Genomic DNA, 21,452 nt, shown 5'->3' on the forward strand with positions numbered 1-21,452 from the left:
CGTGATCAAGTCCAACGACAACAAACACAAGCATGCGCCGCTGGGTGGGGAAAGTGCACGTGAGGACAGGAGAACATGGATTTCAAAACAACTGGCCACAAACACCGGAAAGGAAAGGCGGCCGGGCGGCCGGGCCGGGCGGTCTGGTCTGGGGTGGGGTGGCAGGGCTGCTGGGGGCGGGGGTCGGTGGCGGGGGGTGGGGGTGGGGGGTGGGGGGTGGAGGAAACGGGAGCACCTAGAAAGAGGAGGAGACTGTCGGCCGTGCTGAGACACGGAAACATCGCACGGCTGGGGACCCGTTCCTCTCGTTTTCCCCGGGGTGTGAAAGAGACTTACTTTGCCTCCCGTCTCCTGGGATTTCATCTCCCCAGCAACAACGGTCAGGCAAGCTGTCGGGTGTGTGTGTGTTGCGGGGGGTTGGGGGGGGTTGGGGAGAAAAAAAGAAGACACCTTTCAAGTGAAAGGAGGGAGCGTGAAGGTCTCTGAACCCTCGGACAGCGGCCTTCCATTTTCCAGACCAGTGACACGTTCTCCCAAGTCGCCCGGTTCCAGAAAACGCTTTTCGGAAACAGAATCCTCGAGGCCCGCGAACTCCTTAGGAATCCTCGGATGAGCTTCCGGGCCAGGCTATACCGTAGGCAGCGCGCTTCCCCTGAAGCCAAAGCCACGGGCTCCAGAGGGCCACGTCCAAGAAGCTGATCTCGTACGGAACCCGGTGTCTTCTTCTCTAGGACACTTCTAGAAGCAGCAAGAGTGCCCGTTTGTGAGAATCGAAGGTGAAGCCGGCACGATGTAAACCCAGCGATGTGTGCGGTCAGAGGCCCATCTAGATTCGAACTCCAGTTCTGGAGGGAGGGGAGCAGTGGGGACAGGAGGGTGGCCTGCGAGTCCGCCGTCCCGTCCCCACTCCTCCTGTGAACATCCGCCCCGCGGAAGGTGTCGAGGAACCTCATGACCTGACCTACGGGGTGAACCGTCGCCAAAGACAAAGAATTCCTCCAGCCAGGCGTTGTCCGCAGCCCCGAACCCCTTCCCTCCGTCGCCCGGCCTTTCAGAATGCCACGTGGAACCCTCTCAAGACGAGTGTGGGGCTTGGAGGTATGGGCCCCCGAATTCTCCTCGCCCGGCCCTGCAAGAAACCATTCCGGGCGGGCCTGCCCCACATGAAGACTTTTCGGGCTTTTCGGTGGACCGGGCCTCCCGGGGTGCCCCTGCACCCGGCACCCTGCGACATCCCGAGAGATCCCACGGAGAAACGTCTCCGGCCACTCGCGCGGCATCTGCCTCGCTGGCGAGCGCCCCTCCCAACCTCCCCAGAGATACGTGAGCACGGACGCTTCTTCCCCATCTGGGTCCCCTCACAGGATCTGTGAGTTCCTGCGGTTCCGCACGCCCTCGACTTGGCTGTGGTTCGGGGCTCTGTTCTGTTCCGTGTTTGCTCTCCGGCCCACGTGATCTCTCTGGCTAGGGCACCCAGGAAAAGCGAAAAGAAATCGAGTCCGCGTGAGTACTATTCAGGCATCAAGTGGGGATACCTACCAACGACCTCTAACGTGGATCCACCAAGATGGCGGCCGTGCGGGGTTCAGGAGGATCATTTTGCGCTTTCTGGGGGCGCTATTTGCTCTCAATGATTTCACGTGCCTTTTGGGCATGGCTCACGGAGATGGACGTGAAGCAGCAGGGCAGCCACATCTGGCGTCTCGGCCTAGCTAGGGCGGCTCCACGAGTGACCTCTCGGAACCGGGGCCGAGACCGCCATCCCTCCCCGGGCCCCCCCCCCCCCTCGGTGGCTGGGTATGGGGGGGAGGAGGGGGAGGTTTCGGAGGGGAGACGGGAGATCTGGGCTTGTGGTTGGGGGCGCGCGGGGCCACACGTGTCATGTCGTGATATTCCTGTAACGCTCCAACAAGATACATATTATTCTCTCTTCTGCAGATTTCTATCTGTGTCTGAATGGAAATGTATTAGACTCTTGAAATCTGAGCCTTGACGAGGGGTGCGCCCTGTACGTCTCGGGCTACAGGCAGCATACGGAAACTGAAGATATCAGGAATCACGTATAAAGGTTAAAGTCAAAGAAACGGACCTAGTTCAGTGGCAGACTTAGTCTTCCTCGCTGCAGCCTCAAGGTAAATGCTGGGGGTACCCAGTCTATTCTTGGGAAGATACAGTGTTTCTTTTAACTGTTGCCAGCAACGCAGCTTCTCCTCTACCGGAGTTGAAACTGAGATTTAGTTCTTGCAGCTAGTAGTTCTTTTTCAGAACATCTATCAGGAAGGATCTGAATAGCTTGTCATGTCCCTGAAAATATACTAGAGAACATTTGGTTCAGTTCTCGTACCCAGAGACTGGGGAAATTAAGGTGGCACTAGAAATCGCACCTTTTGGTTATATAGTATCTTTCCTGGAAAACAGGCTGCTCTTAAACTCTAATTGTATCAAACAGTAGCAGGGATGAGAAGTGCATGATCCACAAGTTTCAGTAAAGCTGGCTCTCCCGCTCCTTAACATTATATACATTGTTAACAAAAGTGTAGAATTGGACACTTGATGGCAACAAAGAGGCATCCTGTTTGGCGTTTCTTTGGACTGCAGCCGGGAGAGGAGCAGAGCCGACTTGTTCAGTCCCCGGTCCTGCTACTCCTAGGCCTTTCCTCACACTTGATCTTGGACGCTCTGGGGCAGGTTGTGTCTGCAACAAGCACTCGATTTGTCCGGAAGCACTGAATCCTCTGTTCATCGCCTTTGTTCCCAGGACTGTCTCAGGAGGTGACGACGATTTCCCATGGGGGAATCTGTGTCAGAGGCTTGCCAACCATACTTTTCACGTGGTTCATGCAAAGCTCACCCGTCACCGGTCACCTGTCAACTCACCATCCGTACGAGAGTCAGCACCAACACGCCCGGCAGAGCTGAGCGTCAAGAAGGGGTTGCGTGGAAAGAGATGTGTATGCTTGGTCCTGGTCCTGGTTATAGACAGAAAGTATCAAGGGGGAATAACTCCCAGAATAAGTAGGCCTGCCTGGAATGCGAAATAGTGAGAAGAGGCCTCGCGCTTGGAGGACGGGTCAGAGCTTTAGCCACGGGAGAGTGAAAAGGAAAGGCCCGGGAAAGGGCCGTGGGGCAGGGGACGGTCTGAGCCCAGCACCAGCGGTGAAGGACGAGGAGGCACCTTGAAAGAACGTGCTGTTTCGGAGGTTTGTGGTAAGAGCACACCGGTGCTGCTAAAGATGAGGCTGGTGGAACCCAGATAGTAGAGAGGCGCCAGAAACCGGCCAGGAAGGATGAGAATCCTGTGTGCTGAGGACCGGCACTTCACCAAGCCCACAGCAAAGGGTGCTGTCTAGATTCAAACCCAGTCACTCGCGCAAACGCCACTCAGCCACCTCCTCATCTACAAGGCCGACAGATACTCGGTGCGTGAGGTGCGTGTACAGTCTAGGTGGGCGGCACTCACGTTATCGGGCAACCACACAGCTAATACGTGCTTTGAAAGAACCAACAGTGAGCTGATAGCTTTTTCTGGATCTGCCTATAACCAAAGATACCGCTCGCTGCATACTGTGGATCTCGACTCCTGTCTCACGTCTCCATGAGGCCGTCAGAAAAGTACTGTTCGTGCTACCTCTCAGGCCAGGAATGACACTTAAAGTGTAACGTGCTCACCAAGTCCTCAGAGATTCATGGGTTTGAATCGAGAAATTCCACCTGGTCCTTTCGCTCCCGATCCACTCCTGCTCTCACCACTACTACCACACGGGTCAGACACGAGCGAGTTCAGCTGAATTAGCTTGCACACGTGGGGACGGAGTTAGCTTTCGGCACACGGATATTTAGGAATTCCATGGCAGTATGCCAGGTATTCACAGTATGTATCGGATATTCGCCTAATTTGATAACAAGAGAGCTCAGGCCTCAGGCATAACTTCAGGCAGATTTTCCCTCCAACAGAAACAGCTCAGATGGGCTGGCAGCCCGGGAAAATGAGCAACTGCCACTGACAGACTGAGACACCTATGGGCTCCCTCCGTGGGGAGACCTTCTGCCAAGGCTTCTCCCTCAAGGGCCGTTACCCAGCCTGCGGGCATCAGCTGAGGAGAAGGGGAGGTGGGTGCCCCGGAAAGCAGCCGCGCTCGAGTCAGTCTCCCGGGAGCTCTCGTTCCAGCTCTGGACGCTCACTCCCGGGCCTGGGTTCCCACTCCAGCTTTCAGATGGATCCCGGGCCCTTCTTCAGAGAAGTTCCTCCAGATGAGTCCCCAGCCACCAGTGGGCCTCATTCGACCTTGCGGGACCTCCCTCCCCTTCTGAAGCTAGGTTCCGTCTCTCTCTTCACAAAACTTTAAGTCCAACATAGATTGTTAACAATGACTTGCCATTTCCTTTTGTTCTCACCATTATTCTGACTACTTGCAGTTAATTCCGCTCACCTTTGGATTGCTTACGACACTCCAGGCCACTGAAAAAAAGGGAGTTTCCGTTCTGAGCTCAAAGATCCTCAGGCGGCATTTGGGCCTTACTTTACCTCTGCTGGAGACAGGAAGGTGGCAGGTGACCGGGACCTGCCAAGAGCAGAGCAGAAGCTGTGCCCCCTGAGCAGTGGTGCCTGGCTCTCTCTCATTGGTCGCAGAGGGTCTGCAAGATTCGAGGGGGTTCTTGACGGCCCCACCATGCTGGTGAGCCGTGTCGTCTCATCTCATCGGGAATCTGACCCCTCATCAGCAAGCGTAGCCATGTGCCCTCACCCTGAGTCTCTAAACCCTTCCCAGACCATCACTCGGCCCGCCTTCTCCTCTCAGGCAGAATGAACCTGGGCTTCTCTCCTGGGACAGGTCATTCTGTGTCATGGGATGTCCTCTTTACTCCTGTTGCCGGCAATAGGAGTATTGATGTGCCGCTCATAGGTCAGAGACTCCTCATTCTTATTACCCAGAGGCTTTTCTTCAGTCAGTAAATTTTGTTCCTTTGAAGTTAAAGGGATTGCCTTTGAAGACTATCATTTCTGACCTAGTCGCAAACCGTCTCTTTTGAGGAACTTCCTTAGGGTTCCAGGGATTAAGACAGTTTGCTTCCATTGCAAAGGGCACAGATTCATTCCTCGATTGCAGGATCTAGATCTCCTGTGCCTCACACTCTAGCCAAAAAGGTATATTTTAAATATAAGAGGGCCAAGCATAAACCTACTACTTTCCCTTTCCATTATTATGATAATAATCTAATTCTCTTCAAGGCAACACAAATGCTTCTTACTAACTAGAAGGATCATGTCGCGGAAATTATAAACAGAAAAACAGGGAATTACTTCATGATATCTCACTACATCCGTCTCCGATCCAACGTCCGAAACATCAAGGAAGTCCACGTAAAGTATCATCTTTAAATAGAGCGCTCCACTTTGAGACAATAGAACTAAACTCATTAAAACTAAGTTTTCCAGCATGTGGCTGCTTTGAAATCTTGCATCCAACCGACAATTCTGGAGCATATGATAATTCGGAATTGAGTAATCGATGACACAAACACTCTCCTCGGCAGGGGGACGTTTTGGATCGCCTGAGTTCTAGGTTCTCAATGTTATCAAGCCAGACACAATCTTCACGGTTTTTCATAGATCTTGTAATATCTTTTTTAAAATTTCAACTTTTTTGAGGTACAATTGACATACAAAATTGCAAGAAATTGAAATATAACTGTGGTGATTTCACGTGTTTACGATGTGAAAGGATTCCTCATCCAGTTAATTAATATCACCTCACATATTTCACTTTCTGTTTTTTTTTCTTCCCTCCATCTTTCCTACTTAGATTTTTATCTTCATAAGATTTCATTTATACAAAACATGTCAAAAAGAGTGCCATGTTTTACATTAGATCCTCAGACTCTATTCATCTTATAGCTGAACATTTGTTCCCTTTTACCAACCTCTCCCCATAGCCCTAGTAACCACTTTTCTACTCTCTGGATGAGTTTTACTTTTTCATGGATGCACTATCAGAGCCAGTCCTGAAATTTCCTCCAATTACAATTCTTCTCTCAGAGTCATCAGTCCATTTTGTGTTATCTTTCATGTTTTACAAAATTACTCCTAACCAGCAATGGAGCGGGTGTGGCAGGCAATGAGCCAAGAAGATTTACAGGGTGGCATCCACTTACTGTGGGAACTAACCATGGCATTGATCAGTCTATCAACCTAGAAAGAGATCACTGGACATTGCACAAAAATTTGCTTATTTCTTTGTAGAAGTTTGGCATTAAACTAAACCCTTAGTTTGGGATGGGATGGGATGGGGTGGGGTGGGGTGGGGTGGGGTGGGGGGTGGGGGGTGGAGGAAACGGGAGCACCTAGAAAGAGGAGGAGACTGTCGGCCGTGCTGAGACACGGAAACATCGCACGGCTGGGGACCCGTTCCTCTCGTTTTCCCCGGGGTGTGAAAGAGACTTACTTTGCCTCCCGTCTCCTGGGATTTCATCTCCCCAGCAACAACGGTCAGGCAAGCTGTCGGGTGTGTGTGTGTTGCGGGGGGTTGGGGGGGGTTGGGGAGAAAAAAAGAAGACACCTTTCAAGTGAAAGGAGGGAGCGTGAAGGTCTCTGAACCCTCGGACAGCGGCCTTCCATTTTCCAGACCAGTGACACGTTCTCCCAAGTCGCCCGGTTCCAGAAAACGCTTTTCGGAAACAGAATCCTCGAGGCCCGCGAACTCCTTAGGAATCCTCGGATGAGCTTCCGGGCCAGGCTATACCGTAGGCAGCGCGCTTCCCCTGAAGCCAAAGCCACGGGCTCCAGAGGGCCACGTCCAAGAAGCTGATCTCGTACGGAACCCGGTGTCTTCTTCTCTAGGACACTTCTAGAAGCAGCAAGAGTGCCCGTTTGTGAGAATCGAAGGTGAAGCCGGCACGATGTAAACCCAGCGATGTGTGCGGTCAGAGGCCCATCTAGATTCGAACTCCAGTTCTGGAGGGAGGGGAGCAGTGGGGACAGGAGGGTGGCCTGCGAGTCCGCCGTCCCGTCCCCACTCCTCCTGTGAACATCCGCCCCGCGGAAGGTGTCGAGGAACCTCATGACCTGACCTACGGGGTGAACCGTCGCCAAAGACAAAGAATTCCTCCAGCCAGGCGTTGTCCGCAGCCACGAACCCCTTCCCTCCGTCGCCCGGCCTTTCAGAATGCCACGTGGAACCCTCTCAAGACGAGTGTGGGGCTTGGAGGTATGGGCCCCCGAATTCTCCTCGCCCGGCCCTGCAAGAAACCATTCCGGGCGGGCCTGCCCCACATGAAGACTTTTCGGGCTTTTCGGTGGACCGGGCCTCCCGGGGTGCCCCTGCACCCGGCACCCTGCGACATCCCGAGAGATCCCACGGAGAAACGTCTCCGGCCACTCGCGCGGCATCTGCCTCGCTGGCGAGCGCCCCTCCCAACCTCCCCAGAGATACGTGAGCACGGACGCTTCTTCCCCATCTGGGTCCCCTCACAGGATCTGTGAGTTCCTGCGGTTCCGCACGCCCTCGACTTGGCTGTGGTTCGGGGCTCTGTTCTGTTCCGTGTTTGCTCTCCGGCCCACGTGATCTCTCTGGCTAGGGCACCCAGGAAAAGCGAAAAGAAATCGAGTCCGCGTGAGTACTATTCAGGCATCAAGTGGGGATACCTACCAACGACCTCTAACGTGGATCCACCAAGATGGCGGCCGTGCGGGGTTCAGGAGGATCATTTTGCGCTTTCTGGGGGCGCTATTTGCTCTCAATGATTTCACGTGCCTTTTGGGCATGGCTCACGGAGATGGACGTGAAGCAGCAGGGCAGCCACATCTGGCGTCTCGGCCTAGCTAGGGCGGCTCCACGAGTGACCTCTCGGAACCGGGGCCGAGACCGCCATCCCTCCCCGGGCCCCCCCCCCCCCTCGGTGGCTGGGTATGGGGGGGAGGAGGGGGAGGTTTCGGAGGGGAGACGGGAGATCTGGGCTTGTGGTTGGGGGCGCACGGGGCCACACGTGTCATGTCGTGATATTCCTGTAACGCTCCAACAAGATACATATTATTCTCTCTTCTGCAGATTTCTATCTGTGTCTGAATGGAAATGTATTAGACTCTTGAAATCTGAGCCTTGACGAGGGGTGCGCCCTGTACGTCTCGGGCTACAGGCAGCATACGGAAACTGAAGATATCAGGAATCACGTATAAAGGTTAAAGTCAAAGAAACGGACCTAGTTCAGTGGCAGACTTAGTCTTCCTCGCTGCAGCCTCAAGGTAAATGCTGGGGGTACCCAGTCTATTCTTGGGAAGATACAGTGTTTCTTTTAACTGTTGCCAGCAACGCAGCTTCTCCTCTACCGGAGTTGAAACTGAGATTTAGTTCTTGCAGCTAGTAGTTCTTTTTCAGAACATCTATCAGGAAGGATCTGAATAGCTTGTCATGTCCCTGAAAATATACTAGAGAACATTTGGTTCAGTTCTCGTACCCAGAGACTGGGGAAATTAAGGTGGCACTAGAAATCGCACCTTTTGGTTATATAGTATCTTTCCTGGAAAACAGGCTGCTCTTAAACTCTAATTGTATCAAACAGTAGCAGGGATGAGAAGTGCATGATCCACAAGTTTCAGTAAAGCTGGCTCTCCCGCTCCTTAACATTATATACATTGTTAACAAAAGTGTAGAATTGGACACTTGATGGCAACAAAGAGGCATCCTGTTTGGCGTTTCTTTGGACTGCAGCCGGGAGAGGAGCAGAGCCGACTTGTTCAGTCCCCGGTCCTGCTACTCCTAGGCCTTTCCTCACACTTGATCTTGGACGCTCTGGGGCAGGTTGTGTCTGCAACAAGCACTCGATTTGTCCGGAAGCACTGAATCCTCTGTTCATCGCCTTTGTTCCCAGGACTGTCTCAGGAGGTGACGACGATTTCCCATGGGGGAATCTGTGTCAGAGGCTTGCCAACCATACTTTTCACGTGGTTCATGCAAAGCTCACCCGTCACCGGTCACCTGTCAACTCACCATCCGTACGAGAGTCAGCACCAACACGCCCGGCAGAGCTGAGCGTCAAGAAGGGGTTGCGTGGAAAGAGATGTGTATGCTTGGTCCTGGTCCTGGTTATAGACAGAAAGTATCAAGGGGGAATAACTCCCAGAATAAGTAGGCCTGCCTGGAATGCGAAATAGTGAGAAGAGGCCTCGCGCTTGGAGGACGGGTCAGAGCTTTAGCCACGGGAGAGTGAAAAGGAAAGGCCCGGGAAAGGGCCGTGGGGCAGGGGACGGTCTGAGCCCAGCACCAGCGGTGAAGGACGAGGAGGCACCTTGAAAGAACGTGCTGTTTCGGAGGTTTGTGGTAAGAGCACACCGGTGCTGCTAAAGATGAGGCTGGTGGAACCCAGATAGTAGAGAGGCGCCAGAAACCGGCCAGGAAGGATGAGAATCCTGTGTGCTGAGGACCGGCACTTCACCAAGCCCACAGCAAAGGGTGCTGTCTAGATTCAAACCCAGTCACTCGCGCAAACGCCACTCAGCCACCTCCTCATCTACAAGGCCGACAGATACTCGGTGCGTGAGGTGCGTGTACAGTCTAGGTGGGCGGCACTCACGTTATCGGGCAACCACACAGCTAATACGTGCTTTGAAAGAACCAACAGTGAGCTGATAGCTTTTTCTGGATCTGCCTATAACCAAAGATACCGCTCGCTGCATACTGTGGATCTCGACTCCTGTCTCACGTCTCCATGAGGCCGTCAGAAAAGTACTGTTCGTGCTACCTCTCAGGCCAGGAATGACACTTAAAGTGTAACGTGCTCACCAAGTCCTCAGAGATTCATGGGTTTGAATCGAGAAATTCCACCTGGTCCTTTCGCTCCCGATCCACTCCTGCTCTCACCACTACTACCACACGGGTCAGACACGAGCGAGTTCAGCTGAATTAGCTTGCACACGTGGGGACGGAGTTAGCTTTCGGCACACGGATATTTAGGAATTCCATGGCAGTATGCCAGGTATTCACAGTATGTATCGGATATTCGCCTAATTTGATAACAAGAGAGCTCAGGCCTCAGGCATAACTTCAGGCAGATTTTCCCTCCAACAGAAACAGCTCAGATGGGCTGGCAGCCCGGGAAAATGAGCAACTGCCACTGACAGACTGAGACACCTATGGGCTCCCTCCGTGGGGAGACCTTCTGCCAAGGCTTCTCCCTCAAGGGCCGTTACCCAGCCTGCGGGCATCAGCTGAGGAGAAGGGGAGGTGGGTGCCCCGGAAAGCAGCCGCGCTCGAGTCAGTCTCCCGGGAGCTCTCGTTCCAGCTCTGGACGCTCACTCCCGGGCCTGGGTTCCCACTCCAGCTTTCAGATGGATCCCGGGCCCTTCTTCAGAGAAGTTCCTCCAGATGAGTCCCCAGCCACCAGTGGGCCTCATTCGACCTTGCGGGACCTCCCTCCCCTTCTGAAGCTAGGTTCCGTCTCTCTCTTCACAAAACTTTAAGTCCAACATAGATTGTTAACAATGACTTGCCATTTCCTTTTGTTCTCACCATTATTCTGACTACTTGCAGTTAATTCCGCTCACCTTTGGATTGCTTACGACACTCCAGGCCACTGAAAAAAAGGGAGTTTCCGTTCTGAGCTCAAAGATCCTCAGGCGGCATTTGGGCCTTACTTTACCTCTGCTGGAGACAGGAAGGTGGCAGGTGACCGGGACCTGCCAAGAGCAGAGCAGAAGCTGTGCCCCCTGAGCAGTGGTGCCTGGCTCTCTCTCATTGGTCGCAGAGGGTCTGCAAGATTCGAGGGGGTTCTTGACGGCCCCACCATGCTGGTGAGCCGTGTCGTCTCATCTCATCGGGAATCTGACCCCTCATCAGCAAGCGTAGCCATGTGCCCTCACCCTGAGTCTCTAAACCCTTCCCAGACCATCACTCGGCCCGCCTTCTCCTCTCAGGCAGAATGAACCTGGGCTTCTCTCCTGGGACAGGTCATTCTGTGTCATGGGATGTCCTCTTTACTCCTGTTGCCGGCAATAGGAGTATTGATGTGCCGCTCATAGGTCAGAGACTCCTCATTCTTATTACCCAGAGGCTTTTCTTCAGTCAGTAAATTTTGTTCCTTTGAAGTTAAAGGGATTGCCTTTGAAGACTATCATTTCTGACCTAGTCGCAAACCGTCTCTTTTGAGGAACTTCCTTAGGGTTCCAGGGATTAAGACAGTTTGCTTCCATTGCAAAGGGCACAGATTCATTCCTCGATTGCAGGATCTAGATCTCCTGTGCCTCACACTCTAGCCAAAAAGGTATATTTTAAATATAAGAGGGCCAAGCATAAACCTACTACTTTCCCTTTCCATTATTATGATAATAATCTAATTCTCTTCAAGGCAACACAAATGCTTCTTACTAACTAGAAGGATCATGTCGCGGAAATTATAAACAGAAAAACAGGGAATTACTTCATGATATCTCACTACATCCGTCTCCGATCCAACGTCCGAAACATCAAGGAAGTCCACGTAAAGTATCATCTTTAAATAGAGCGCTCCACTTTGAGACAATAGAACTAAACTCATTAAAACTAAGTTTTCCAGCATGTGGCTGCTTTGAAATCTTGCATCCAACCGACAATTCTGGAGCATATGATAATTCGGAATTGAGTAATCGATGACACAAACACTCTCCTCGGCAGGGGGACGTTTTGGATCGCCTGAGTTCTAGGTTCTCAATGTTATCAAGCCAGACACAATCTTCACGGTTTTTCATAGATCTTGTAATATCTTTTTTAAAATTTCAACTTTTTTGAGGTACAATTGACATACAAAATTGCAAGAAATTGAAATATAACTGTGGTGATTTCACGTGTTTACGATGTGAAAGGATTCCTCATCCAGTTAATTAATATCACCTCACATATTTCACTTTCTGTTTTTTTTTCTTCCCTCCATCTTTCCTACTTAGATTTTTATCTTCATAAGATTTCATTTATACAAAACATGTCAAAAAGAGTGCCATGTTTTACATTAGATCCTCAGACTCTATTCATCTTATAGCTGAACATTTGTTCCCTTTTACCAACCTCTCCCCATAGCCCTAGTAACCACTTTTCTACTCTCTGGATGAGTTTTACTTTTTCATGGATGCACTATCAGAGCCAGTCCTGAAATTTCCTCCAATTACAATTCTTCTCTCAGAGTCATCAGTCCATTTTGTGTTATCTTTCATGTTTTACAAAATTACTCCTAACCAGCAATGGAGCGGGTGTGGCAGGCAATGAGCCAAGAAGATTTACAGGGTGGCATCCACTTACTGTGGGAACTAACCATGGCATTGATCAGTCTATCAACCTAGAAAGAGATCACTGGACATTGCACAAAAATTTGCTTATTTCTTTGTAGAAGTTTGGCATTAAACTAAACCCTTAGTTTGGGATGGGATGGGGTGGGGTGGGGTGGGGTGGGGTGGGGTGGGGGGTGGGGGGTGGAGGAAACGGGAGCACCTAGAAAGAGGAGGAGACTGTCGGCCGTGCTGAGACACGGAAACATCGCACGGCTGGGGACCCGTTCCTCTCGTTTTCCCCGGGGTGTGAAAGAGACTTACTTTGCCTCCCGTCTCCTGGGATTTCATCTCCCCAGCAACAACGGTCAGGCAAGCTGTCGGGTGTGTGTGTGTTGCGGGGGGTTGGGGGGGGTTGGGGAGAAAAAAAGAAGACACCTTTCAAGTGAAAGGAGGGAGCGTGAAGGTCTCTGAACCCTCGGACAGCGGCCTTCCATTTTCCAGACCAGTGACACGTTCTCCCAAGTCGCCCGGTTCCAGAAAACGCTTTTCGGAAACAGAATCCTCGAGGCCCGCGAACTCCTTAGGAATCCTCGGATGAGCTTCCGGGCCAGGCTATACCGTAGGCAGCGCGCTTCCCCTGAAGCCAAAGCCACGGGCTCCAGAGGGCCACGTCCAAGAAGCTGATCTCGTACGGAACCCGGTGTCTTCTTCTCTAGGACACTTCTAGAAGCAGCAAGAGTGCCCGTTTGTGAGAATCGAAGGTGAAGCCGGCACGATGTAAACCCAGCGATGTGTGCGGTCAGAGGCCCATCTAGATTCGAACTCCAGTTCTGGAGGGAGGGGAGCAGTGGGGACAGGAGGGTGGCCTGCGAGTCCGCCGTCCCGTCCCCACTCCTCCTGTGAACATCCGCCCCGCGGAAGGTGTCGAGGAACCTCATGACCTGACCTACGGGGTGAACCGTCGCCAAAGACAAAGAATTCCTCCAGCCAGGCGTTGTCCGCAGCCACGAACCCCTTCCCTCCGTCGCCCGGCCTTTCAGAATGCCACGTGGAACCCTCTCAAGACGAGTGTGGGGCTTGGAGGTATGGGCCCCCGAATTCTCCTCGCCCGGCCCTGCAAGAAACCATTCCGGGCGGGCCTGCCCCACATGAAGACTTTTCGGGCTTTTCGGTGGACCGGGCCTCCCGGGGTGCCCCTGCACCCGGCACCCTGCGACATCCCGAGAGATCCCACGGAGAAACGTCTCCGGCCACTCGCGCGGCATCTGCCTCGCTGGCGAGCGCCCCTCCCAACCTCCCCAGAGATACGTGAGCACGGACGCTTCTTCCCCATCTGGGTCCCCTCACAGGATCTGTGAGTTCCTGCGGTTCCGCACGCCCTCGACTTGGCTGTGGTTCGGGGCTCTGTTCTGTTCCGTGTTTGCTCTCCGGCCCACGTGATCTCTCTGGCTAGGGCACCCAGGAAAAGCGAAAAGAAATCGAGTCCGCGTGAGTACTATTCAGGCATCAAGTGGGGATACCTACCAACGACCTCTAACGTGGATCCACCAAGATGGCGGCCGTGCGGGGTTCAGGAGGATCATTTTGCGCTTTCTGGGGGCGCTATTTGCTCTCAATGATTTCACGTGCCTTTTGGGCATGGCTCACGGAGATGGACGTGAAGCAGCAGGGCAGCCACATCTGGCGTCTCGGCCTAGCTAGGGCGGCTCCACGAGTGACCTCTCGGAACCGGGGCCGAGACCGCCATCCCTCCCCGGGCCCCCCCCCCCTCGGTGGCTGGGTATGGGGGGGAGGAGGGGGAGGTTTCGGAGGGGAGACGGGAGATCTGGGCTTGTGGTTGGGGGCGCGCGGGGCCACACGTGTCATGTCGTGATATTCCTGTAACGCTCCAACAAGATACATATTATTCTCTCTTCTGCAGATTTCTATCTGTGTCTGAATGGAAATGTATTAGACTCTTGAAATCTGAGCCTTGACGAGGGGTGCGCCCTGTACGTCTCGGGCTACAGGCAGCATACGGAAACTGAAGATATCAGGAATCACGTATAAAGGTTAAAGTCAAAGAAACGGACCTAGTTCAGTGGCAGACTTAGTCTTCCTCGCTGCAGCCTCAAGGTAAATGCTGGGGGTACCCAGTCTATTCTTGGGAAGATACAGTGTTTCTTTTAACTGTTGCCAGCAACGCAGCTTCTCCTCTACCGGAGTTGAAACTGAGATTTAGTTCTTGCAGCTAGTAGTTCTTTTTCAGAACATCTATCAGGAAGGATCTGAATAGCTTGTCATGTCCCTGAAAATATACTAGAGAACATTTGGTTCAGTTCTCGTACCCAGAGACTGGGGAAATTAAGGTGGCACTAGAAATCGCACCTTTTGGTTATATAGTATCTTTCCTGGAAAACAGGCTGCTCTTAAACTCTAATTGTATCAAACAGTAGCAGGGATGAGAAGTGCATGATCCACAAGTTTCAGTAAAGCTGGCTCTCCCGCTCCTTAACATTATATACATTGTTAACAAAAGTGTAGAATTGGACACTTGATGGCAACAAAGAGGCATCCTGTTTGGCGTTTCTTTGGACTGCAGCCGGGAGAGGAGCAGAGCCGACTTGTTCAGTCCCCGGTCCTGCTACTCCTAGGCCTTTCCTCACACTTGATCTTGGACGCTCTGGGGCAGGTTGTGTCTGCAACAAGCACTCGATTTGTCCGGAAGCACTGAATCCTCTGTTCATCGCCTTTGTTCCCAGGACTGTCTCAGGAGGTGACGACGATTTCCCATGGGGGAATCTGTGTCAGAGGCTTGCCAACCATACTTTTCACGTGGTTCATGCAAAGCTCACCCGTCACCGGTCACCTGTCAACTCACCATCCGTACGAGAGTCAGCACCAACACGCCCGGCAGAGCTGAGCGTCAAGAAGGGGTTGCGTGGAAAGAGATGTGTATGCTTGGTCCTGGTCCTGGTTATAGACAGAAAGTATCAAGGGGGAATAACTCCCAGAATAAGTAGGCCTGCCTGGAATGCGAAATAGTGAGAAGAGGCCTCGCGCTTGGAGGACGGGTCAGAGCTTTAGCCACGGGAGAGTGAAAAGGAAAGGCCCGGGAAAGGGCCGTGGGGCAGGGGACGGTCTGAGCCCAGCACCAGCGGTGAAGGACGAGGAGGCACCTTGAAAGAACGTGCTGTTTCGGAGGTTTGTGGTAAGAGCACACCGGTGCTGCTAAAGATGAGGCTGGTGGAACCCAGATAGTAGAGAGGCGCCAGAAACCGGCCAGGAAGGATGAGAATCCTGTGTGCTGAGGACCGGCACTTCACCAAGCCCACAGCAAAGGGTGCTGTCTAGATTCAAACCCAGTCACTCGCGCAAACGCCACTCAGCCACCTCCTCATCTACAAGGCCGACAGATACTCGGTGCGTGAGGTGCGTGTACAGTCTAGGTGGGCGGCACTCACGTTATCGGGCAACCACACAGCTAATACGTGCTTTGAAAGAACCAACAGTGAGCTGATAGCTTTTTCTGGATCTGCCTATAACCAAAGATACCGCTCGCTGCATACTGTGGATCTCGACTCCTGTCTCACGTCTCCATGAGGCCGTCAGAAAAGTACTGTTCGTGCTACCTCTCAGGCCAGGAATGACACTTAAAGTGTAACGTGCTCACCAAGTCCTCAGAGATTCATGGGTTTGAATCGAGAAATTCCACCTGGTCCTTTCGCTCCCGATCCACTCCTGCTCTCACCACTACTACCACACGGGTCAGACACGAGCGAGTTCAGCTGAATTAGCTTGCACACGTGGGGACGGAGTTAGCTTTCGGCATACGGATATTTAGGAATTCCATGGCAGTATGCCAGGTATTCACAGTATGTATCGGATATTCGCCTAATTTGATAACAAGAGAGCTCAGGCCTCAGGCATAACTTCAGGCAGATTTTCCCTCCAACAGAAACAGCTCAGATGGGCTGGCAGCCCGGGAAAATGAGCAACTGCCACTGACAGACTGAGACACCTATGGGCTCCCTCCGTGGGGAGACCTTCTGCCAAGGCTTCTCCCTCAAGGGCCGTTACCCAGCCTGCGGGCATCAGCTGAGGAGAAGGGGAGGTGGGTGCCCCGGAAAGCAGCCGCGCTCGAGTCAGTCTCCCGGGAGCTCTCGTTCCAGCTCTGGACGCTCACTCCCGGGCCTGGGTTCCCACTCCAGCTTTCAGATGGATCCCAGGCCCTTCTTCAGAGAAGTTCCTCCAGATGAGTCCCCAGCCACCAGTGGGCCTCATTCGACCTTGCGGGACCTCCCTCCCCTTCTGAAGCTAGGTTCCGTCTCTCTCTTCACAAAACTTTAAGTCCAACATAGATTGTTAACAATGACTTGCCATTTCCTTTTGTTCTCACCATTATTCTGACTACTTGCAGTTAATTCCGCTCACCTTTGGATTGCTTACGACACTCCAGGCCACTGAAAAAAAGGGAGTTTCCGTTCTGAGCTCAAAGATCCTCAGGCGGCATTTGGGCCTTACTTTACCTCTGCTGGAGACAGGAAGGTGGCAGGTGACCGGGACCTGCCAAGAGCAGAGCAGAAGCTGTGCCCCCTGAGCAGTGGTGCCTGGCTCTCTCTCATTGGTCGCAGAGGGTCTGCAAGATTCGAGGGGGTTCTTGACGGCCCCACCATGCTGGTGAGCCGTGTCGTCTCATCTCATCGGGAATCTGACCCCTCATCAGCAAGCGTAGCCATGTGCCCTCACCCTGAGTCTCTAAACCCTTCCCAGACCATCACTCGGCCCGCCTTCTCCTCTCAGGCAGAATGAACCTGGGCTTCTCTCCTGGGACAGGTCATTCTGTGTCATGGGATGTCCTCTTTACTCCTGTTGCCGGCAATAGGAGTATTGATGTGCCGCTCATAGGTCAGAGACTCCTCATTCTTATTACCCAGAGGCTTTTCTTCAGTCAGTAAATTTTGTTCCTTTGAAGTTAAAGGGATTGCCTTTGAAGACTATCATTTCTGACCTAGTCGCAAACCGTCTCTTTTGAGGAACTTCCTTAGGGTTCCAGGGATTAAGACAGTTTGCTTCCATTGCAAAGGGCACAGATTCATTCCTCGATTGCAGGATCTAGATCTCCTGTGCCTCACACTCTAGCCAAAAAGGTATATTTTAAATATAAGAGGGCCAAGCATAAACCTACTACTTTCCCTTTCCATTATTATGATAATAATCTAATTCTCTTCAAGGCAACACAAATGCTTCTTACTAACTAGAAGGATCATGTCGCGGAAATTATAAACAGAAAAACAGGGAATTACTTCATGATATCTCACTACATCCGTCTCCGATCCAACGTCCGAAACATCAAGGAAGTCCACGTAAAGTATCATCTTTAAATAGAGCGCTCCACTTTGAGACAATAGAACTAAACTCATTAAAACTAAGTTTTCCAGCATGTGGCTGCTTTGAAATCTTGCATCCAACCGACAATTCTGGAGCATATGATAATTCGGAATTGAGTAATCGATGACACAAACACTCTCCTCGGCAGGGGGACGTTTTGGATCGCCTGAGTTCTAGGTTCTCAATGTTATCAAGCCAGACACAATCTTCACGGTTTTTCATAGATCTTGTAATATCTTTTTTAAAATTTCAACTTTTTTGAGGTACAATTGACATACAAAATTGCAAGAAATTGAAATATAACTGTGGTGATTTCACGTGTTTACGATGTGAAAGGATTCCTCATCCAGTTAATTAATATCACCTCACATATTTCACTTTCTGTTTTTTTTTCTTCCCTCCATCTTTCCTACTTAGATTTTTATCTTCATAAGATTTCATTTATACAAAACATGTCAAAAAGAGTGCCATGTTTTACATTAGATCCTCAGACTCTATTCATCTTATAGCTGAACATTTGTTCCCTTTTACCAACCTCTCCCCATAGCCCTAGTAACCACTTTTCTACTCTCTGGATGAGTTTTACTTTTTCATGGATGCACTATCAGAGCCAGTCCTGAAATTTCCTCCAATTACAATTCTTCTCTCAGAGTCATCAGTCCATTTTGTGTTATCTTTCATGTTTTACAAAATTACTCCTAACCAGCAATGGAGCGGGTGTGGCAGGCAATGAGCCAAGAAGATTTACAGGGTGGCATCCACTTACTGTGGGAACTAACCATGGCATTGATCAGTCTATCAACCTAGAAAGAGATCACTGGACATTGCACAAAAATTTGCTTATTTCTTTGTAGAAGTTTGGCATTAAACTAAACCCTTAGTTTGGGATGGGATGGGGTGGGGTGGGGTGGGGTGGGGTGGGGTGGGGGGTGGGGGGTGGAGGAAACGGGAGCACCTAGAAAGAGGAGGAGACTGTCGGCCGTGCTGAGACACGGAAACATCGCACGGCTGGGGACCCGTTCCTCTCGTTTTCCCCGGGGTGTGAAAGAGACTTACTTTGCCTCCCGTCTCCTGGGATTTCATCTCCCCAGCAACAACGGTCAGGCAAGCTGTCGGGTGTGTGTGTGTTGCGGGGGGTTGGGGGGGGTTGGGGAGAAAAAAAGAAGACACCTTTCAAGTGAAAGGAGGGAGCGTGAAGGTCTCTGAACCCTCGGACAGCGGCCTTCCATTTTCCAGACCAGTGACACGTTCTCCCAAGTCGCCCGGTTCCAGAAAACGCTTTTCGGAAACAGAATCCTCGAGGCCCGCGAACTCCTTAGGAATCCTCGGATGAGCTTCCGGGCCAGGCTATACCGTAGGCAGCGCGCTTCCCCTGAAGCCAAAGCCACGGGCTCCAGAGGGCCACGTCCAAGAAGCTGATCTCGTACGGAACCCGGTGTCTTCTTCTCTAGGACACTTCTAGAAGCAGCAAGAGTGCCCGTTTGTGAGAATCGAAGGTGAAGCCGGCACGATGTAAACCCAGCGATGTGTGCGGTCAGAGGCCCATCTAGATTCGAACTCCAGTTCTGGAGGGAGGGGAGCAGTGGGGACAGGAGGGTGGCCTGCGAGTCCGCCGTCCCGTCCCCACTCCTCCTGTGAACATCCGCCCCGCGGAAGGTGTCGAGGAACCTCATGACCTGACCTACGGGGTGAACCGTCGCCAAAGACAAAGAATTCCTCCAGCCAGGCGTTGTCCGCAGCCCCGAACCCCTTCCCTCCGTCGCCCGGCCTTTCAGAATGCCACGTGGAACCCTCTCAAGACGAGTGTGGGGCTTGGAGGTATGGGCCCCCGAATTCTCCTCGCCCGGCCCTGCAAGAAACCATTCCGGGCGGGCCTGCCCCACATGAAGACTTTTCGGGCTTTTCGGTGGACCGGGCCTCCCGGGGTGCCCCTGCACCCGGCACCCTGCGACATCCCGAGAGATCCCACGGAGAAACGTCTCCGGCCACTCGCGCGGCATCTGCCTCGCTGGCGAGCGCCCCTCCCAACCTCCCCAGAGATACGTGAGCACGGACGCTTCTTCCCCATCTGGGTCCCCTCACAGGATCTGTGAGTTCCTGCGGTTCCGCACGCCCTCGACTTGGCTGTGGTTCGGGGCTCTGTTCTGTTCCGTGTTTGCTCTCCGGCCCACGTGATCTCTCTGGCTAGGGCACCCAGGAAAAGCGAAAAGAAATCGAGTCCGCGTGAGTACTATTCAGGCATCAAGTGGGGATACCTACCAACGACCTCTAACGTGGATCCACCAAGATGGCGGCCGTGCGGGGTTCAGGAGGATCATTTTGCGCTTTCTGGGGGCGCTATTTGCTCTCAATGATTTCACGTGCCTTTTGGGCATGGCTCACGGAGATGGACGTGAAGCAGCAGGGCAGCCACATCTGGCGTCTCGGCCTAGCTAGGGCGGCTCCACGAGTGACCTCTCGGAACCGGGGCCGAGACCGCCATCCCTCCCCGGGCCCCCCCCCCTCGGTGGCTGGGTATGGGGGGGAGGAGGGGGAGGTTTCGGAGGGGAGACGGGAGATCTGGGCTTGTGGTTGGGGGCGCGCGGGGCCACACGTGTCATGTCGTGATATTCCTGTAACGCTCCAACAAGATACATATTATTCTCTCTTCTGCAGATTTCTATCTGTGTCTGAATGGAAATGTATTAGACTCTTGAAATCTGAGCCTTGACGAGGGGTGCGCCCTGTACGTCTCGGGCTACAGGCAGCATACGGAAACTGAAGATATCAGGAATCACGTATAAAGGTTAAAGTCAAAGAAACGGACCTAGTTCAGTGGCAGACTTAGTCTTCCTCGCTGCAGCCTCAAGGTAAATGCTGGGGGTACCCAGTCTATTCTTGGGAAGATACAGTGTTTCTTTTAACTGTTGCCAGCAACGCAGCTTCTCCTCTACCGGAGTTGAAACTGAGATTTAGTTCTTGCAGCTAGTAGTTCTTTTTCAGAACATCTATCAGGAAGGATCTGAATAGCTTGTCATGTCCCTGAAAATATACTAGAGAACATTTGGTTCAGTTCTCGTACCCAGAGACTGGGGAAATTAAGGTGGCACTAGAAATCGCACCTTTTGGTTATATAGTATCTTTCCTGGAAAACAGGCTGCTCTTAAACTCTAATTGTATCAAACAGTAGCAGGGATGAGAAGTGCATGATCCACAAGTTTCAGTAAAGCTGGCTCTCCCACTCCTTAACATTATATACATTGTTAACAAAAGTGTAGAATTGGACACTTGATGGCAACAAAGAGGCATCCTGTTTGGCGTTTCTTTGGACTGCAGCCGGGAGAGGAGCAGAGCCGACTTGTTCAGTCCCCGGTCCTGCTACTCCTAGGCCTTTCCTCACACTTGATCTTGGACGCTCTGGGGCAGGTTGTGTCTGCAACAAGCACTCGATTTGTCCGGAAGCACTGAATCCTCTGTTCATCGCCTTTGTTCCCAGGACTGTCTCAGGAGGTGACGACGATTTCCCATGGGGGAATCTGTGTCAGAGGCTTGCCAACCATACTTTTCACGTGGTTCATGCAAAGCTCACCCGTCACCGGTCACCTGTCAACTCACCATCCGTACGAGAGTCAGCACCAACACGCCCGGCAGAGCTGAGCGTCAAGAAGGGGTTGCGTGGAAAGAGATGTGTATGCTTGGTCCTGGTCCTGGTTATAGACAGAAAGTATCAAGGGGGAATAACTCCCAGAATAAGTAGGCCTGCCTGGAATGCGAAATAGTGAGAAGAGGCCTCGCGCTTGGAGGACGGGTCAGAGCTTTAGCCACGGGAGAGTGAAAAGGAAAGGCCCGGGAAAGGGCCGTGGGGCAGGGGACG

The sequence above is a fragment of the Giraffa tippelskirchi genome, chromosome 8 (genome assembly GCF_054371585.1).
Source record: "Giraffa tippelskirchi isolate mGirTip1 chromosome 8, T2T-mGirTip1v1.2.pri, whole genome shotgun sequence".
NCBI classification, from domain to species: domain Eukaryota; kingdom Metazoa; phylum Chordata; class Mammalia; order Artiodactyla; family Giraffidae; genus Giraffa; species Giraffa tippelskirchi.